The sequence below is a fragment of the Macaca thibetana genome, chromosome 3, assembly GCF_024542745.1.
Source record: "Macaca thibetana thibetana isolate TM-01 chromosome 3, ASM2454274v1, whole genome shotgun sequence".
Taxonomy (NCBI): domain Eukaryota; kingdom Metazoa; phylum Chordata; class Mammalia; order Primates; family Cercopithecidae; genus Macaca; species Macaca thibetana.
This window is the reverse complement of record NC_065580.1, coordinates 161,914,335-161,930,089: the sequence shown is the minus strand read 5'-3', so window position 1 is coordinate 161,930,089 and position 15,755 is coordinate 161,914,335. Positions and strand designations below refer to the sequence as shown.

The following is a 15,755-nucleotide window of genomic DNA, read 5'->3' as shown; positions in this document are numbered from 1 at the left end:
ACAGGATGTGGATCCCATCATTTAAAATGCTAGGCATCAGCTCCGGGAGAGTTAAGTGCTTGGTAAAGTCTATCATGGCATAAGTGAAACTATAAAAGGGAAAAATAAATAAAAAGAAATATTTTTGTGAGAGTCTGACCCCTACAACGGGCTGGCAACTCGCAGGTATTTTAAAGCCCGGGAAAGGAAAAGAATTTTACTTTTGAAATTAAAAGACTATTTTAATGACACTAAAATTATGGGGTTTTATTCCCCCAAATGGACAACTTTAGTATGTATCTCTTTCAGTAAAGAGATAAAATCATAGTACACTCTTAACACACACACACACACGCAAATTAGGAAGCTAAGGGAAAACAAAGCAAAGAGAATTTCTGTATTTGGGACAAAGCAGTGGTTATCTGCAGCTGTTTATTTGTGTTGTCACTTGGGAAGGCTCCCTGCATTGCCTTTCTCTAGTTCAATTCAAATGAATAGGCTAATTTACACCTGTAGGTAAAACTACACTTTGTGCACATGAGGATCTCACAATAGAAGGGGAACCAGGAGAAGAGGCTTCTCCTGGGGCTGACTAATGAATATTATATAGCGCGTCCTCTACCTTAGAAAGACATGCCTGTTTGAAGATGCTAAAAATGGGATAATTTTGTAAGTGGGCAAACCACTGTGGCCACACATAGTTCATTTTCAGGCCCCACTGGCTTTACTTGCTGACAAATAAAACGTCATTTTGTTTTGTAGTTCCAAGATGAAGAAAGACTTACTTTCCTAATTAACTACCTTATTCATTCTGCTCTGCTCTGCCTACATCCGCCATAGCACTCTGTGCACGTGAAATTTTGACACACAGGGTCAAGAGAACCTGTGTGATGATGGGTTGTAAATGCCAGTCCTGGATTCTAAGCTGCAGTAGCCAGCACAGGACTTCAGAAAAGCCGAACTCCCACAACACTCCCTCGGTTTTCCCTCATCCACTTAATCTCACACACACAAAGACACACAATGATAGCAGCTTCCATGGCAGAAGCCTTTCAAAAGGAACAGGCACAATTTTTACTTACTCCTGTTTTGACTAAAGCAGGAATTGAAACTCAACAGACCGCTTTCTCTTACACTTGTGAGAAGTTAGCTGGCCACATGTTGACACTTTGCTAACATCTAAAAAAGAATAATAATGCTACATGTCCTTTATGAGGCTCATGAATCTTTAAATGTGATGCGTGTTTCATATTGCTTCTCAGTGCAAATCCCTTGTGAACATAATGAACATAATGGGCCTGTGTTGTTACCCTCCCTAATAAAGTCAAGCCTGAGTTGAACCCCAAACCAGGTTCATTTTTCTCTCCCACACTTAATATTCCCTGGAAGGGACCTAAGAGCTGACGGTTGTAACGTGCAGCTGCCACTGCAGAGTCGACACACACTTCATAATGACTTAGCAATTCAAGGGGCTGTGCAGAATATCCTTGGGAGATTTAATATTAGAAACTCCCCAGATGCTTTCAGCCTTAGGCGTGCAGATGCTTGGGAGGAGGGCTTGGATGTGGCAGTGAACGGCCCGAATTCTCAATTTTTCTCTTTGGGCCTAGCTCTAGCCAGATATTCACCTCTTCCAGTGGGGTCTTCGTAGGACAGGTTAGAGTGTAAAGACACTCCAAGGCTGGGGCTGGTTGAAGCCTCACTACATGCTGTCATTTTCGGGGCTGAGGTTTCAACGGGGCACCAGGGGGCAGAATACAAAGGCCTGCACACTGGCCCAGCACGGCCTTCCCCGGGCGGGGTTAACAGCCACGGCAGCCGCAGCATAACTTCGCTGCTTGGTGAGGCAACAGTTGGAGCTTTTCTGGGCACCCTCCAGGTCATGACAATAAGTAAAGCCTCAGCCAGCTGCTGGTGAACTTGGCCTTACCACTTCCCTAGGAGCCCAAGACAAAAGGGCACGTTTGTCATCAATGAACCGCCTGGAAAAATGCTTCATCCTGTCTTCACTAGAACTGGTTAGGATTCTCTAAGTTTGTGTATTGACCCACACCCTCTGTCCTAGTTCCTGCAAGTGACTCAGACCCTGGGCTTCTGGCTTGGGAATTGTACCCAAGTGGCTGCAGTGGACTGTGGCTTTGCCAAGGAATCGGATGACAGTTTTCATTCTCGCTTAGATTGGCTGTAGCTTCTAAATGCCACCATGGGTGGGGGGGTGGGGTGGGGAGAAAATGCTCAGGTGTCTTTTTTAATGGCCCTGTGAAAATACCAGCAAGGGTTGAAAGATGTTCTGCTGCATAACCCTGTAATTAATGTATAGACTTCCGTGTGCAGTCCAATCCAATTAAAGTCCCCTCTGTTAGGGATTTTCATTACATGATTGCCGCACGCTGTCTCTGAACTCCACGTGTCTATTATAAAGTAGATTCTATGGCCAGAAAATGGAGGCAGAGATGGACCACCCAAATTGGATGGAGTCTAAAATCCCAGGAGGACAATGCTACTGAATTTTTTCTCTGTAGCGTGGATTTTCCTTATTTTCTAAATCTGTTTTCTAACAGAAGTCCTAGCCAGAAACTTCCATGCTATGATGACAATGAGGTCAGGGATGATTTTTAAATTGGGACGTAGACATCGAAGCTTCATGGGATGACTATAACCTACTTTTGGCAAATCCAATGGTTTGAGATAGCTAGGGAGTCCTAGAGGCCCAGCTGTTACAGATGTTCTTTCCTGGACACTCCCGATGGTGCCCACACAGGACACATCTCTCTTCCACACAAGCCTCTCACTTCTTTAGATAAAGGTACAATTCAAATTTAAGCTACCCAAGACTTTATTTTACAGTCAAGCAAGAGTTTCAGTATTTACTTCTTTTTTTTTTTTTTTTTTTTTTTTTTTTTGAGGCAGAGTCTTGCTCTGTCGCCCAGACTAAAGTGCAGTGGTGCGATCTCGGCTCACTGCAAGCTCCACCTCCTGGGTTCACGCCATTCTCCTGCCTCAGCCTCCCGAGTACCTGGGACTACAGGTGCTCACCACCACGCCCGGCTAATTTTTTGTATTTTCAGTAGAGAGAGAGTTTCACCGTGTTAGCCAGGATGGTCTCGATCTCCTGACTTTGTGATCTGCCCGCCTCAGCCTCCCAAAGTGCTGGGATTACAGGCGTGAGCCACCGCGCCCGGCCTCAGTATTTACTTCTTAACCTTTCCTAGATGTAGATGTATTGTTGGGGAAATACGATTCCAAAAGGACAAAAGAAAGAAAAAAGGCAGACATTGAAACCAACCTGTCACTTGAATGTTATGTAATGATATGAAGAGCAGCTAGTGAGAATTATTTCAAAGGAAAGAGTTTCAACGGCTTCCTCCTCTACCAGCGGACTGTGGGTTAGCAGTGTCGATGGCACCCCAGAGCTTCTTGGGACTCTGCATCGTGGGCTGTATCCCAGGCCTACTGAATGAGAATCTGTATTTTTACAGTTCCTCGGGTGATTCCTATACCCATTAAAGTTTGAGAAGCACTGCTGAGGAAAGCCTTGCATCTATTGGAATTTAGTAAAGAAATAATAACATGGTAAGTGTTTATGTTCTTTGAGACGTCTTTTTCTTCCTTTGAGCTTTCTGAAACTTTTCTGCTTGGTTGCTCTGACATAATTTTGTAAGCCCTGAATGTTTCTAGACAGCAGAAACCCACAAGAGGCAAGGCTCATGTCCTCTAAGGTAGCATTTTCTTGGATTGTCACTCGGACCTCTCATCTCAAGTGCCGTGTTTGGGTCAAGTTTACAGTCTGAGGTTTGACACACAATGTAGGGAGGCTCCCTGTGTGCTCCATCTGCCTAGCTGGTGGCCATGTGTATATAAACAGAGGGCTTTTTCCTCCGGGGGCACCAGACTCTCAGTTTTCACCTAGTCTGCAGTGTGGAAACACATTCATCCTGTGAGTTCTTCCAGACACCCAGCACGTGTCCACGTGGCAGGCAGCATCGCAGGTGGCCTTGCAGTCCCGCCATGGGCTGTCCCCCTCCCCGAGGGTTGCCTGGCCCCACTCTCCAGCCACTGCCTTGCCGAGGTCATGCCCTGCTTTGCTGCAAAAGAAGGGGCCCACTCTTGAATTGTGCTTCCTTGGAAGAGCCAAGCCTCCCAGGTTCCAGAGGCTCCATTTGCGCAGGCACCCAGGGGTTTGGCTACTTCTCTCAGATGCATCTGGGTCCTTTCAGGCTGCTCTGGGCCAGAAAGCTTGTTTAAAATAGCTTCTCCTTACAGAGTTTTGGCCCTTCTGCTTCTGGTGGCATTTGAAACCAGGAGGGTAAAACTGGAAAACTTAAACAAACCCTCTTTGAATGTTAGAAATGTTCAGCATTCGAGGTTTGGTCAAATGATGGAAAACATTCCGAGTTGGTACTGAACTTTCCAGCCAGTTCCTCCAACCTGAGGCTAATTATAGCCTGAGATCCAGGCAGGGAAAGCAAAGGGAAATGAGGAAACTAAAATTACTTGGAGTTAGAGAAGCCAGAATTCATATTGGTTAGATAGTGTGCAATTCAATACTTCGGTTTATGTGGCAAATAATGGTTAATGTCCCAAGTCTGATCAAAGCATCTGGATTCAGGAACTTTGGACTCTTATTGAAATGCTGCTTCTTTTCCCTGGGGTAGGCAAATTACCAAACTTTCACATGACTATTTAGAAACTAAAGCATAATACTGCCTTTTTCACTGGGATGCTGTGAGGATCAGTAACTGGACTATGCAAAGTGGTTTTGAATGGAATAAGAAAGAGATCTGTGGTTGATATTTCAATATGGAAACATCCAATATGTGAATTTTAATATTTGCACTTGCCAGGGATTATAAAGGCATGGCTTTAGGGCCCTAACTGAGAGGACCCAGTAGGATCGAGTTGAAAATACCCTCTGTAGTTGATGCTACAGAGATCTTTAGTATTCACCCCTTAATTTTTGAATTAAATGCTCTTTTGAAAAAGTAATATTCAGCTCTACAGATCCAGGCTAAAATTATTTCAGATCCTCAAAATGTCCAAATCAAATAAAAATATCCACTCAACTGAGAAACAAAATATTGTACTTAAAATTGTGTGGTGTGCATTTTAATTTTCTCCTCTCTAAATTCCCTTTTCTTCCTCTTGCCAGTACAGAAACTGGCTGGATGTTTGCAAGGACAGCAGGAAGAATGATCTTGTCTACGTTCCGGTTCTGATTTCATCTCTTTCTCAAGTTTTTAGTTTATTCAAAGTAGAAGGAAGAAATCACCTTGTACCCCCACATTAACGTAACTACAACTACCAGGATATGATCTTTCAAGCATTTGGGGCTGGTTGTGAATGATCCATCACAGAAAGCCATTACTGGCTCTTGAAATATATGTGGATGTATGTATACGTATTATATATTATATATGATATTACACATGTATGTATTATATATAATGTATACTATATATGTATTTATTTATTTTGGTAAGAATATTTAACATGAGATATATCCTCTTAACAAATTTTCAGGTGTACAATACAGTATTGTTAAAAACACTTTTATATAGGCATTATGCCACACATCACATCTCTAGAACTTAGTCATCACGCCTAATTAAAACTATGCCAATTGAGCAATTTCAGATTTCTCCCTCCTCTCCTGGTAACTTCTGTTCTACTTTCTAATTCCATGAGTTTGACTGTTTTAGATACCTCATATTAAGTAATATCATGCGGTATTTATCATTCTGTGGCTGGCTTATTTCACTTAGCATAATGTTCTCCGGGTTCATCTATGTTGTTGCATATGGCTATACTTCCTCGTTTTTTAAGGCTGAATAATTCCACTATATGCATATAACCATATTTTCTGTATCCACTCATCTGCCAATGGACATTTAGGTTTTTTCCGCACTTTGCCTATTGTGAATAGTGCTGCGATGAATGTGGGAGTATAAAGAAATACCTCTTTGAGATCCTGATTTCAATTCTTTCGAATAAATACCCAGAAGTGGGATTCCTGGATCATATAGTAGTTTTATTTTTAATTTTTGGGGAACCTTCACATTGTTGTCCATAGCAGTTGTACCATTTTTCATTCCCACTAACAAGTATAACATGTGTGTGTATGTTTGTGTGTGTATATGTATGTATATACACACATATGAAATCAAATATATATTAATTGAAGATACTATTTCACACACAAGGCTTATATCTGAGATACTAAACCTTCTAGGATAAGATAATTTGGAGAATTAGCAAACATTAGCAGAACTAAAGCATTACTGGGAGTGAAAAGGAAGAGTATTCTTCTGGTTTCCATAGTCAGAGGGCAATGATATTTGTATGACAGACACATCAGAGCTGTAAAGGCCTTTGATTATTGTGGAATATTACTCTTAGTTGGTCTCCCTATCCTTTTTCACATTTTAGCATTGCTCATATTATAATTCTCTAACTTTCTCATGACAATGGAGTCTCAAGGATATGGTCTTTTGCCCACGTGGACTGCACGGTGTGTGAACTGAGCCTCCAGACCTTACTCAGACTCGGAGTTGATGTTGAACAGACATTAGGGGGTTTCAGAAATCACCTGGGACTCTTAAAGAAATTCTGAGCTACTTGGAAATTTTATTTCTTATGTCTGCATTAGTATTATTATCAATTATCAATGAACAGAAGTTCATGGAGCATGCACTGTCAAATTTTGCAGGTGATCTTTAACCTATTCCTGTGGTGCTTTTGTCTTTAAACAAAGAATCCCATCATTGTCCTTTTGATTGGTCTCACTTGCCAATTTCTGCTACTGTTAAATCACATTTCCATAATTGATGGACCTCTTTTCTATCTACCCCTCTATAATTGGCTATGGTCATACCTATTTATGTGTGTATACACACACACACATGTGTATATGTGTATACATAAACATATGTATGTATGTGTGTATTCAGCTTTATCTTCTCCTCAAAACCTAACTCTAAGAGTCCTTCCTCCATTTCCTTATCTATTAGAGTTTACATTTGGGTCTGTCCCCCCACACCCTGCTTGGGATCATGATTTTTGTCCTTCTTTATAATTAGTGTGTAGTATGCTCCAAGGATCATAGCAACATTGCTTTCCTGTAATCCTATAATTCTTTTTTTTTCTTTTTTTGAGATGGAGCCTTGCTCTGTCACCCAGTCTGGAGTGTAGTGGTGCGATCTTGGCTCACTGTAACCTTCACTTTCCGGGTTCAAGTGATTCTCCTGCCTCAGCCTCCCAAGTAGCGGGGATTACAGGCATGTGCCACTACACCCAGCTAATTTTTTGTATTTTTAGTGGAGACAGGGTTTCACCATGTTGGCCAGGCTGGTCTCGAACTCCTGACCTCAAGCTATCCACCCGCCTCGACCTCCCAAATTGCTGGGATTACAGGCATGAGCCACTGCGCCTGGCCTCCTATAATTCTTTTGACTTATATAATTCTAAGAATTAAATATTTATATGATTATTTTATTAATCTATTGACTCTTGAGAGCAGAGGTCTTGGCTATTTTTGTTCATTACTGTATCTCCAGTATCTATCACTGTATTTGATATGTAGAAACTTTTTGATGAATGAATTAATGGATAAATGGATGGGTGAGGCTTTATTAGGACTAGAGCCTGGGGGATCAGAGGTTGTAGTACGTCAGCTATGGAGTATCAAGCTCCTTAACTAAGGATGTGGGTAGCAGGAATGGAAAGCAATGGAACTGTGATAGCTGACTGCATTAAGAGCCTCAGTTTTTCGGACCTCCTTGTAATCTTTCCCTTTGCCCTTTGTAACTGTGGTCTCATCCCACTCTGACCCTGAGCTTGGCCTTATGACTTACTTTGGCCAATGGGACAGTCACAAACTTGATGTAACAGAGGCTTAAAATGGAAAAGTGCTTCCACATCAGAATATGCTTGGGCTGTCTGGGCTGGTGTATGGGAAGATGAGACACATAGAAGAGAGCCAGTCTTCCCAGCTGAGGCCATCCTAGACCAGCTGATAGCTAGCTGACCACTGGCCACTTAAGTGAGCTCCAGCCCAATGTAGAAGAACTGGCCAGCCAAACCCAGCCATGACCAGCAGACTGCCTTGCTTTCTCATAGAAACACGAGCAATAATACAGGATTGTTGTTTTAAGCCATAGAGTTTTGGGGGGGCTTGTAAGACTGAATTATTGTGGCAATAGTTCTTGCAGGGGAAGAGGCAGAGATTCTGAAAGCATCAGAATGGAGCTGCAGCTGTGGCTGCAAGACTGCGTGAGTTAATTTGCAAAGTGAAAGAGAATATAAAACTGAAGGTGGGGAATGAATATAAGAAAGGAGTGGGAGGAGAAAGGAGCCAGAGAAAGGCTGGCAAGTGAAGTAGGACAAAGATAAAGGGAGCATAGTGCAAGCCAACGGAGGAAGAAGTGTCAAGGGAGGGAAGGAAAACAGAGTTAGATGCTAAAAAGAGAGAGGCATGAAAAACAAAGACTATGGAAAGGTCAACAGATGTGATAAGAAAGAGTTACTTGAGGTCTGTTCCTTCATGACACCTCATCAGACTAAACAGAAGGGTGACATCAAATTTTGCTGACATGCAGACAAGCAGTTCCTCCTGTGCTTGAATAGAAAGTTCATATGAAGTTAATGATTACTCTTTTGATGCTGTTCGAATATATATGTTGATTATATGGCTTTTCTGTTTCAATTAAATTCAAAAATATTAATAGAGCATGTACTTAATAGAACAGAGATAAATTACATGTAAAGAAAGATTTTGAGTACTCCTTGTTGCTGCTTTTGTTTTTTTAAATTTTTAAATTCTTATTTTTAATTCAATTTTTATTTTAGGTATAGAGGGTACATGTGCAGATTTGTTACATGGGTGTGTTGTACCCAGCTAGTGAGCATAGTACCTAATATGCAGTTTTCCAACCCACAGCCCACCTCCTTTCCCTCTCCGGTAGTCTGCAGTATCTGTTATTCCCGAGTTTATGTCCATGTGTGTCCAACATTTAGCTCCCATTTGTAAGCAAGAAAATGTGGTATTTAGTTTTCTGTTCCTGCATTAATTCACTTACGATTATGGCCTCTAGCTCTATCCATGTTTCTGTAAAGGACATGATTTCAGTCATTTATGGCTGTGTCGTATTCCATGGTATATGTGTACCATAGATTCTTTATCCAGTCTACCATTGATGGGCACCTAGGTTGATTCCATATCTTTGCTGTTGTGAACGGTGCAGTGATGAACATATGAGTGCATGTGTTTTTTGGGTATAATGATAGTAGCTCTGTTTCAAGTTCTTTGAGAAATCTCCAAACTGCTTTCCATAGTGGCTGACCTAACTTGCATTCCTATCAATAGTTTACAAGCATTCTCTTTTTCCCACAGCCTCGCCAACATCTGTTGTTTTTTGACTTTTTAATAATAACCATTCTGACTAGCGTGAGATGGTATCTCATTGTGGTTTTGATTTGCATTTCTCTGATGATTAGTTATGGTGAGCAATTTTGTTATATGTTTTTTGGTCACAGATATGTCTTCTTTTGAGTAGTGTCTGTTTATGTCCTTTGCCTACTTTTTAATGGGTTGTTTTTTGATTTGTTGATTTGTTTATGTTCCTTATAGATTCTGGGTATTAGATTTTTGTCAGATGCATAGTTTGCAAATAATTTCTCCCATTCTGCAGGCTGTCTGTTTAATCTGTTGATAGTTTCTTTTGCTGTGCAGAAGCTGTTTAGTTTAATTAGGACCCACTTGTCGATTTTTTGGTTGTTGTTGCAATTGCTTTTGGGGACTTAGCCAAAAATTCTTTGCCAAGACCAATGCTGAGAAGGGTACTTCCTACGTTTTCTTCTAGGATTTTTATACTTTGATATCTTACATTTAAATCTCCACCCCATCTTGAGTTAGTTTTTGTATATGGTGAGAGTTAAAGACCCAGTTTCATTCTTCTGCATATGGCTAGCCAGAAATCCCAGCATCATTCATTGAATAGGGAGTCCTTCCCCATTGCTTACTTCAGTTGGCTTTGTCAAAGATCAGATGGTTGCAAGTGTGCAGCTTTATTTCTGAGTTTTCTATTCTGTTCCATTGGTCCACATGTCTGTTTTTGTGCCAGTACCATGATGATTTGGTTACTATACCCTTATACTGAAGGCTATACCCAACTTGAAGCTGGGTAGAGTGATGTCTTTGGCTTTCTTCTTTTTCCTTAGGATTGCTTTGGCTATTTGGGCTCTTTTTTGGTTCTATATAAATTTTAGAAGAGTTTTCTCTAATTCTGTGAAGAATGACATTGGTAGTTCGATAGGAGTAGTGTAAATTTCTTTGGGCAGTATGGCCATTTTAACAATATTGACTCTTCCAATCCATGAGCATGGAATGTTTTTCCATTTATTTGTGTCATCTATGATTTTTTCCAGTGGTATTTTGAAGTTCTCCTAGTACAGATCTTTCACCTCCTTGGTTAGCTGTATTCCTAGGTGTTTCATTTCCTTTGTGGCTATTGCACATGGGATTGTGCTCCTGATTTGACTCTTAGCCTGCACATTATTGATGTAGAGATATGTTACTGATTTTTGTACACTGGTTTTGTATCCTGAAACCTTACTAAAATGGTCTATCAGTTAGTAGTCGTTTGGCAGAGTCTTAAGGGTTTCTCTGTATAAAATCATATCACTAGTGAAGAGAGATAGTTTGTCGTCTTCTTTTCCTATTTGGATGCCTTCTTTCTTTTGCCTGATTGCTCTGCCTAGGACTTCCAACAACTAGATTTTGAAAACTTGTTTGAGATGGGCTGTTGTGGGGTAAATAGGGATGATCCTTTAAAATGAAGAACAGTTCACGGCAGCTGTAGGTGATGAGTCTTGGCAGGATGCTGTGGCCACCTGTGCTATTAAGATATGATGAATATGGGATAACAGAGTGAGGTGTGAGCCAGAGTCCAGGGATTTCCAAAGAGTGTTCAAGAACTATTTGGACACCTGATCCTCAGGGAAGATATAAAAAGGTCAAGAGTCGGCACTGAAGAAGGAAGTTTTTGAAGACAGTGATTGAAATGTAACTGATCCACTTATCTTCTCCGACCTTAGTGACCAAAGCATAGAGGGGAGCCTGTCTGTCACATGAAATCTAGCAAAAGGGGCTTGAATCGGATCATGCAGGGAGCATGTGTCCCTCAGCCGAAGCCTGACTCATCCCCTGGGAGAGTGGAAGTGGCCTCCTGTAAAGTAGGTTAGACAGGGGTAGCATTAGGAACTTCCCACATGCCCCTTTAGGAATCCTCAAATATGGAATCCCTAAACGAGATGTTGGCTAGGCATTGTTTTAAAAGGGATTTTGCCTAAGAAGGTGGACTTTTCAGGCAAGGAGATTTTAGCCTAAAGAGGTTATGATATAGACCACTGGGAGCAGCAGCCGAGAAGGAAGGGAGGAGGGGCCAATAGCTTAGAGAGGGCACAGCTTCTATATGGGCAGTTTCAGCAGAAGGACCCTAATGGGAGTGCCAATCAGTGTGGAACCCATGAGAGTGCACAGGGCAGAAGCAATTGGCAATAAACACCTATGAGGCCCAGAGAGAGCCGAGCCATCTGATACTAGCAGCAGACAAGCAGCCTCCTCATCCTCCTCCCTGTCTCCCTTCACCCCCTCCAGCATGGCAGGGTGAGATGTCTTGGTTAGCAAGGTGTAGTGGTTGATGGAGGAATCTAGGCTGTTGGAAAAAAGGAGCTTGGCCACATTCCATTAACCCAACCAAGCAGTCGTCCCAGTAGGCGCCAACTGTGGCTATGGGAGTCAAATCAAATTTTCAGTTTTGATGATTTGAGATTCTGTGATTTAGAGTGACCATAGGATTTTCTTATCTAAGTGCGAGGCCAGAGAAAGGATCACACACATTGAATATATTTACAAGAATAGTGGAAGACAAAAATCAAGTGAGTTTTCAAAAAGTGGAAACAACACAATGTGTCCATTGAGTCAAATGGATGAGTGGATAGAAAAAATGTGGCATATGCGTAAAGTGAAATATTATTCTGCCCTAAGAAGTGAAATTGTGATGTGCACTACAACATGGGCAGGCCTTAAAAGCATTATATTTAGTGAAATCATCCAGACACAGAAGGACAAATATTGTATGATTCTACTTATATGAGGTAGCCAAAACAGACAAATTCATAGAAACAGAAGGTACAATAGAGGCCACTAGGGACTGACAGAATGAGAGAAAGGCAAACCATTGTTGGATGAGCATAGAATTTCAGATTGGAAAGATAAAACATTCTGGAGATGGATAGCAGTGATAGTCGCTTAACAAGGTGAATGTAATTAATGGCACTGAATTGCACACTAATGAACAGTTAAAATGATAAATATTATGTATATTTTACCACCATAAAAAATTAAGTGGCTTTTTTGATTAGAATTCTTTGTGTTTAAAATAACTGTTTATATCCATGATGAGACTCTTATATAATGGTATGTACATCTTCTGGGTGAGTAGCAGTGGATTTATTTATTAATTATTACTCATCCCCTTCCCCTTATCAATGCTGAGTTGGACAGTTGGATACAGATATGGCCAAGATCCGGCTCTTGGCTTTAGGTAATTGGGTTAGTGTAGTCTATCTTTCATCATGAGACCTTCAAGAAGGTTTGTTTATTTCAGTGTGCAACACAGTTAATATAATACTTCTTAACTCATAGGCACTTACTAAATCTTTATTATTTTTATGATAATTAGAGGAAGCAATTAGAGGACTGCCCAGCAAAATGATTCTTCAGAAAGTTTCTGATTTAGCTGTGTTCTCCATGGCACTCTACACCTGTTTTCTACCTACAGAAGAACGTAGAGTTGTGGCTTAATTGAGAAAAATAAAACTTAAAATCATTTTTTTCTAGAATATAAATTACTATTATTAGGGTTGACTGCAAAAACTCTACAGACCCACAAACTGAGACACACACAAAAACACATACATAGAAACACACACACACACACACACACACACACACACACACACACTCTTTAGTCCAGGATATTGATTTCACTTTAAACTCTGGCCTCACTTGGAATGAATGTTTGGGCAAGCCCTAACATAATATCTTTGGGTATTCCCCGTTCCTGTAGTTAATCAACCACACAGAGGGCAGATCTAGAGGAGATAATTGATTTAATGATAAGTTAAATGATTAATCCTTTTTCTGCAGCATCTTAATATGCAGAGATTATCTTGTCTGATGCCTGAGTTGTAAATATATTGCCACTCGTGTTTAATCCCACACAGCGCCTATCTTTTCCTTGAATCTACTCAAGTGTTCAACAACAGCCTTCTAGGTTTCAGTCTCCCAGGTAATTCAGATGAAACCAGAAAATCATGCTGATAAAATAGTTTCATCCTGTTTGGAATCGTGTACCTCGCAGTGCACCCTGTTCAGAGAAGCTAAAGGAAATTCAAAATAAGAGATGGAGTCATGACTCGGGGCTGACAGCTACGTCTTTCTGTGTTCTGCTGTATTCAGGACAGTGTGGATCATGGACTACCTAGGACCTGCTTCTGAAGGTAGTGAGAAGCAGACTCAACCATGAATTCTTTTAGAGTCAGAACCCTTCACCTACGAAGATACACAACATACACACTTTTTAACTCCAAGACTTCCATTTTTATTCCTATCACTTATCCAATCTAGGGAGCTTCAGCTTACCCTCTCTTTCTGAGTGGACTGAAAACATTGGGAACAATCAGGTGATTCCACTGTACTTCAAACCCTCAGCTTAATGGAGGAACATATTCTTGGCCCATTGCTTCCTTTGAATTGCAAGTTTATCCCTACCAAGGACATATTTCTTTGATGTACTGAGGGTAGGCTTGCCAGACTTAGCAAAACAAAACAGAAAAACAAAAACAAAAAAAGCATGTATTGTTAACCCTGAAGTTTTGAGAAACAATGAACGAGTTTTTAGCATGTCCCAAGTACAGCATGGGACACGGGTATAGTAAAGAATTATTCATTGTGTGTCTATAATTCAAATGTAACTGGGTAAATTTAATTCATTTACTTTCATTCATTTAATCTGGCAATCCCTGTTGACAGCCAAGGTGTGAGATATGTATGTGTACACATATCACCTAAGAAACAGAAAGCTTTGGGGGTTTATTTAAATATACAGGAGAAGATAATAGAGTATGCCGTTGAACTTCAATCACTGCGGGCTGCTGTGGATTTTTTTTTTCTTCCTTTTTTCTTGCAACCTTTTCAAGGACCTGGAGAAGTGTTAAATACCAGACTCACCTTGCTAATGGTTTGGCCACCAGTAAGAAACAATGGCAAAAGGGATCATTTACCTTGCTTTCTCCATGTAGGACTCACCTGCTCTCGGGTCCAGGAGAACTCGCTGTGGTATTGTTCTTCTCTGCTCCCTTTCCAAAGGACAGCCCAGGCGTGCTAATTGCTGGGTGGCAGCCACACTAAATGCAAGTGGACGACAGCTGGGTGCCGGGCTCGCTCTGCAAGAGGAGATTTGGGTTTCCATTGTAGTCCGCGTCATAATCCGTACCCTTCCATCTGCACTAACTGTTGTTTTAGGTCTCAAGTAATTGGCTGGAGCTGAAAACATAAACACCTCCACGCGCCTGCCCTTATCATTTTCTTTTTATGTTGGTTTAGGAAATACACCTGAGAGACCAAATGCATACAATGAATCCAGCAATTACCAACCACCATGGGCGAGCAGCAAACGCTCAAACAACAAAACACCCAAGGATGGGCGGTTGCTGGCTTCTGATTTCTTCATGGGGATGGGGGTCCCAGATCTGGGTCTAGGACTCCCTCCCACTTCTGTCCTGGGAAAGCTGATTTCAATACTGCCAAAGACGTGGAACTTTTCTGAAGAAGGTTCTCTCCCGATTTATTTTGAGTAAACAACTGGTACAGGTTATGTATAGTGCTGGGAAAACTAATACAGAGAAAGAGGTGGGACATAACTAGTTTGGTTGTCATCTGTGAAACATTTAATTGCGACATTGTTAAAAGGAAAAATAGATCTCTCTCTCTCTCTCTCTTTTTCCCCCCCCCCAGGTATGACTTTGGCAGAGAACTCCCAAAGGAACATTAGAAAGTGGAGATTAAGGGTGAAGATAGGGAGAGACATTCAAAAACACAACCATCATTTCATACCTTTGGGACTGAGTTGTTCAGTCATTCGACAAGCATTTCTTGAGCACATTCTATGTATTGGGCACCCTTTTACTGAGCAAGACAATTTAGAATGAGGTTGTGAACATGAACTTGGAGCTACCTGGGCTTGTAATCCCAGCTCAGCCACCTACTAGTTAACGTGTCCTTGAGCCATCTATCTAATCTATCTGTGCCTCCTTTCTCTCACTTGTTGAATGGAAATAATACGATTAAGTCCTTCATAAGGTCTCTGTGAAATGGAAATAATAGTATTTCTTACCCCATAGGGTCATTGCGAGGATTAAATTGGTTAATGCCTGTGAAGCACTTAGAAAAATTCTTGGCACATATTAACTACCAGGTACATATTAGCTCTTATTTGGTGGTGATGTTGCGTTGCTGTTTAACATGACGGAATGTGCCGTGTGACAGTTTGCGTAAACGATGATGAAAGGGAAGAGACACTACCCCAAACCTATTAGTGAAAGACTGGGTAGACATGATTTTTATTCATGCTCCCTCCTGCAGACAGTAAATTACTTAGGAAGTTGTTTCTGTCACTTTCTGCTTTGGTCCTCAAACATTAAGAACATGGTTTCTT

At 41.1% G+C, this 15,755-nt stretch overlaps 2 protein-coding genes across 3 annotated transcripts in view; both read right to left on the bottom strand.

Moving 5' to 3' along the window:
• Window positions 1-14,459, bottom strand: part of RUNX1 (RUNX family transcription factor 1) — a 276,736-nt gene extending 262,277 nt beyond the window's left edge. The window contains exon 1 of the mRNA XM_050784643.1: window positions 14,348-14,459. The gene's annotated coding sequence lies outside the window, so the exon portion shown is untranslated. The remainder of the gene's footprint in view (window positions 1-14,347) is intronic.
• Window positions 1-15,755, bottom strand: part of ATP5PO (ATP synthase peripheral stalk subunit OSCP) — a 1,173,690-nt gene that overhangs the window by 1,126,443 nt on the left and 31,492 nt on the right. The gene's annotated exons all lie outside the window — the stretch shown is intronic.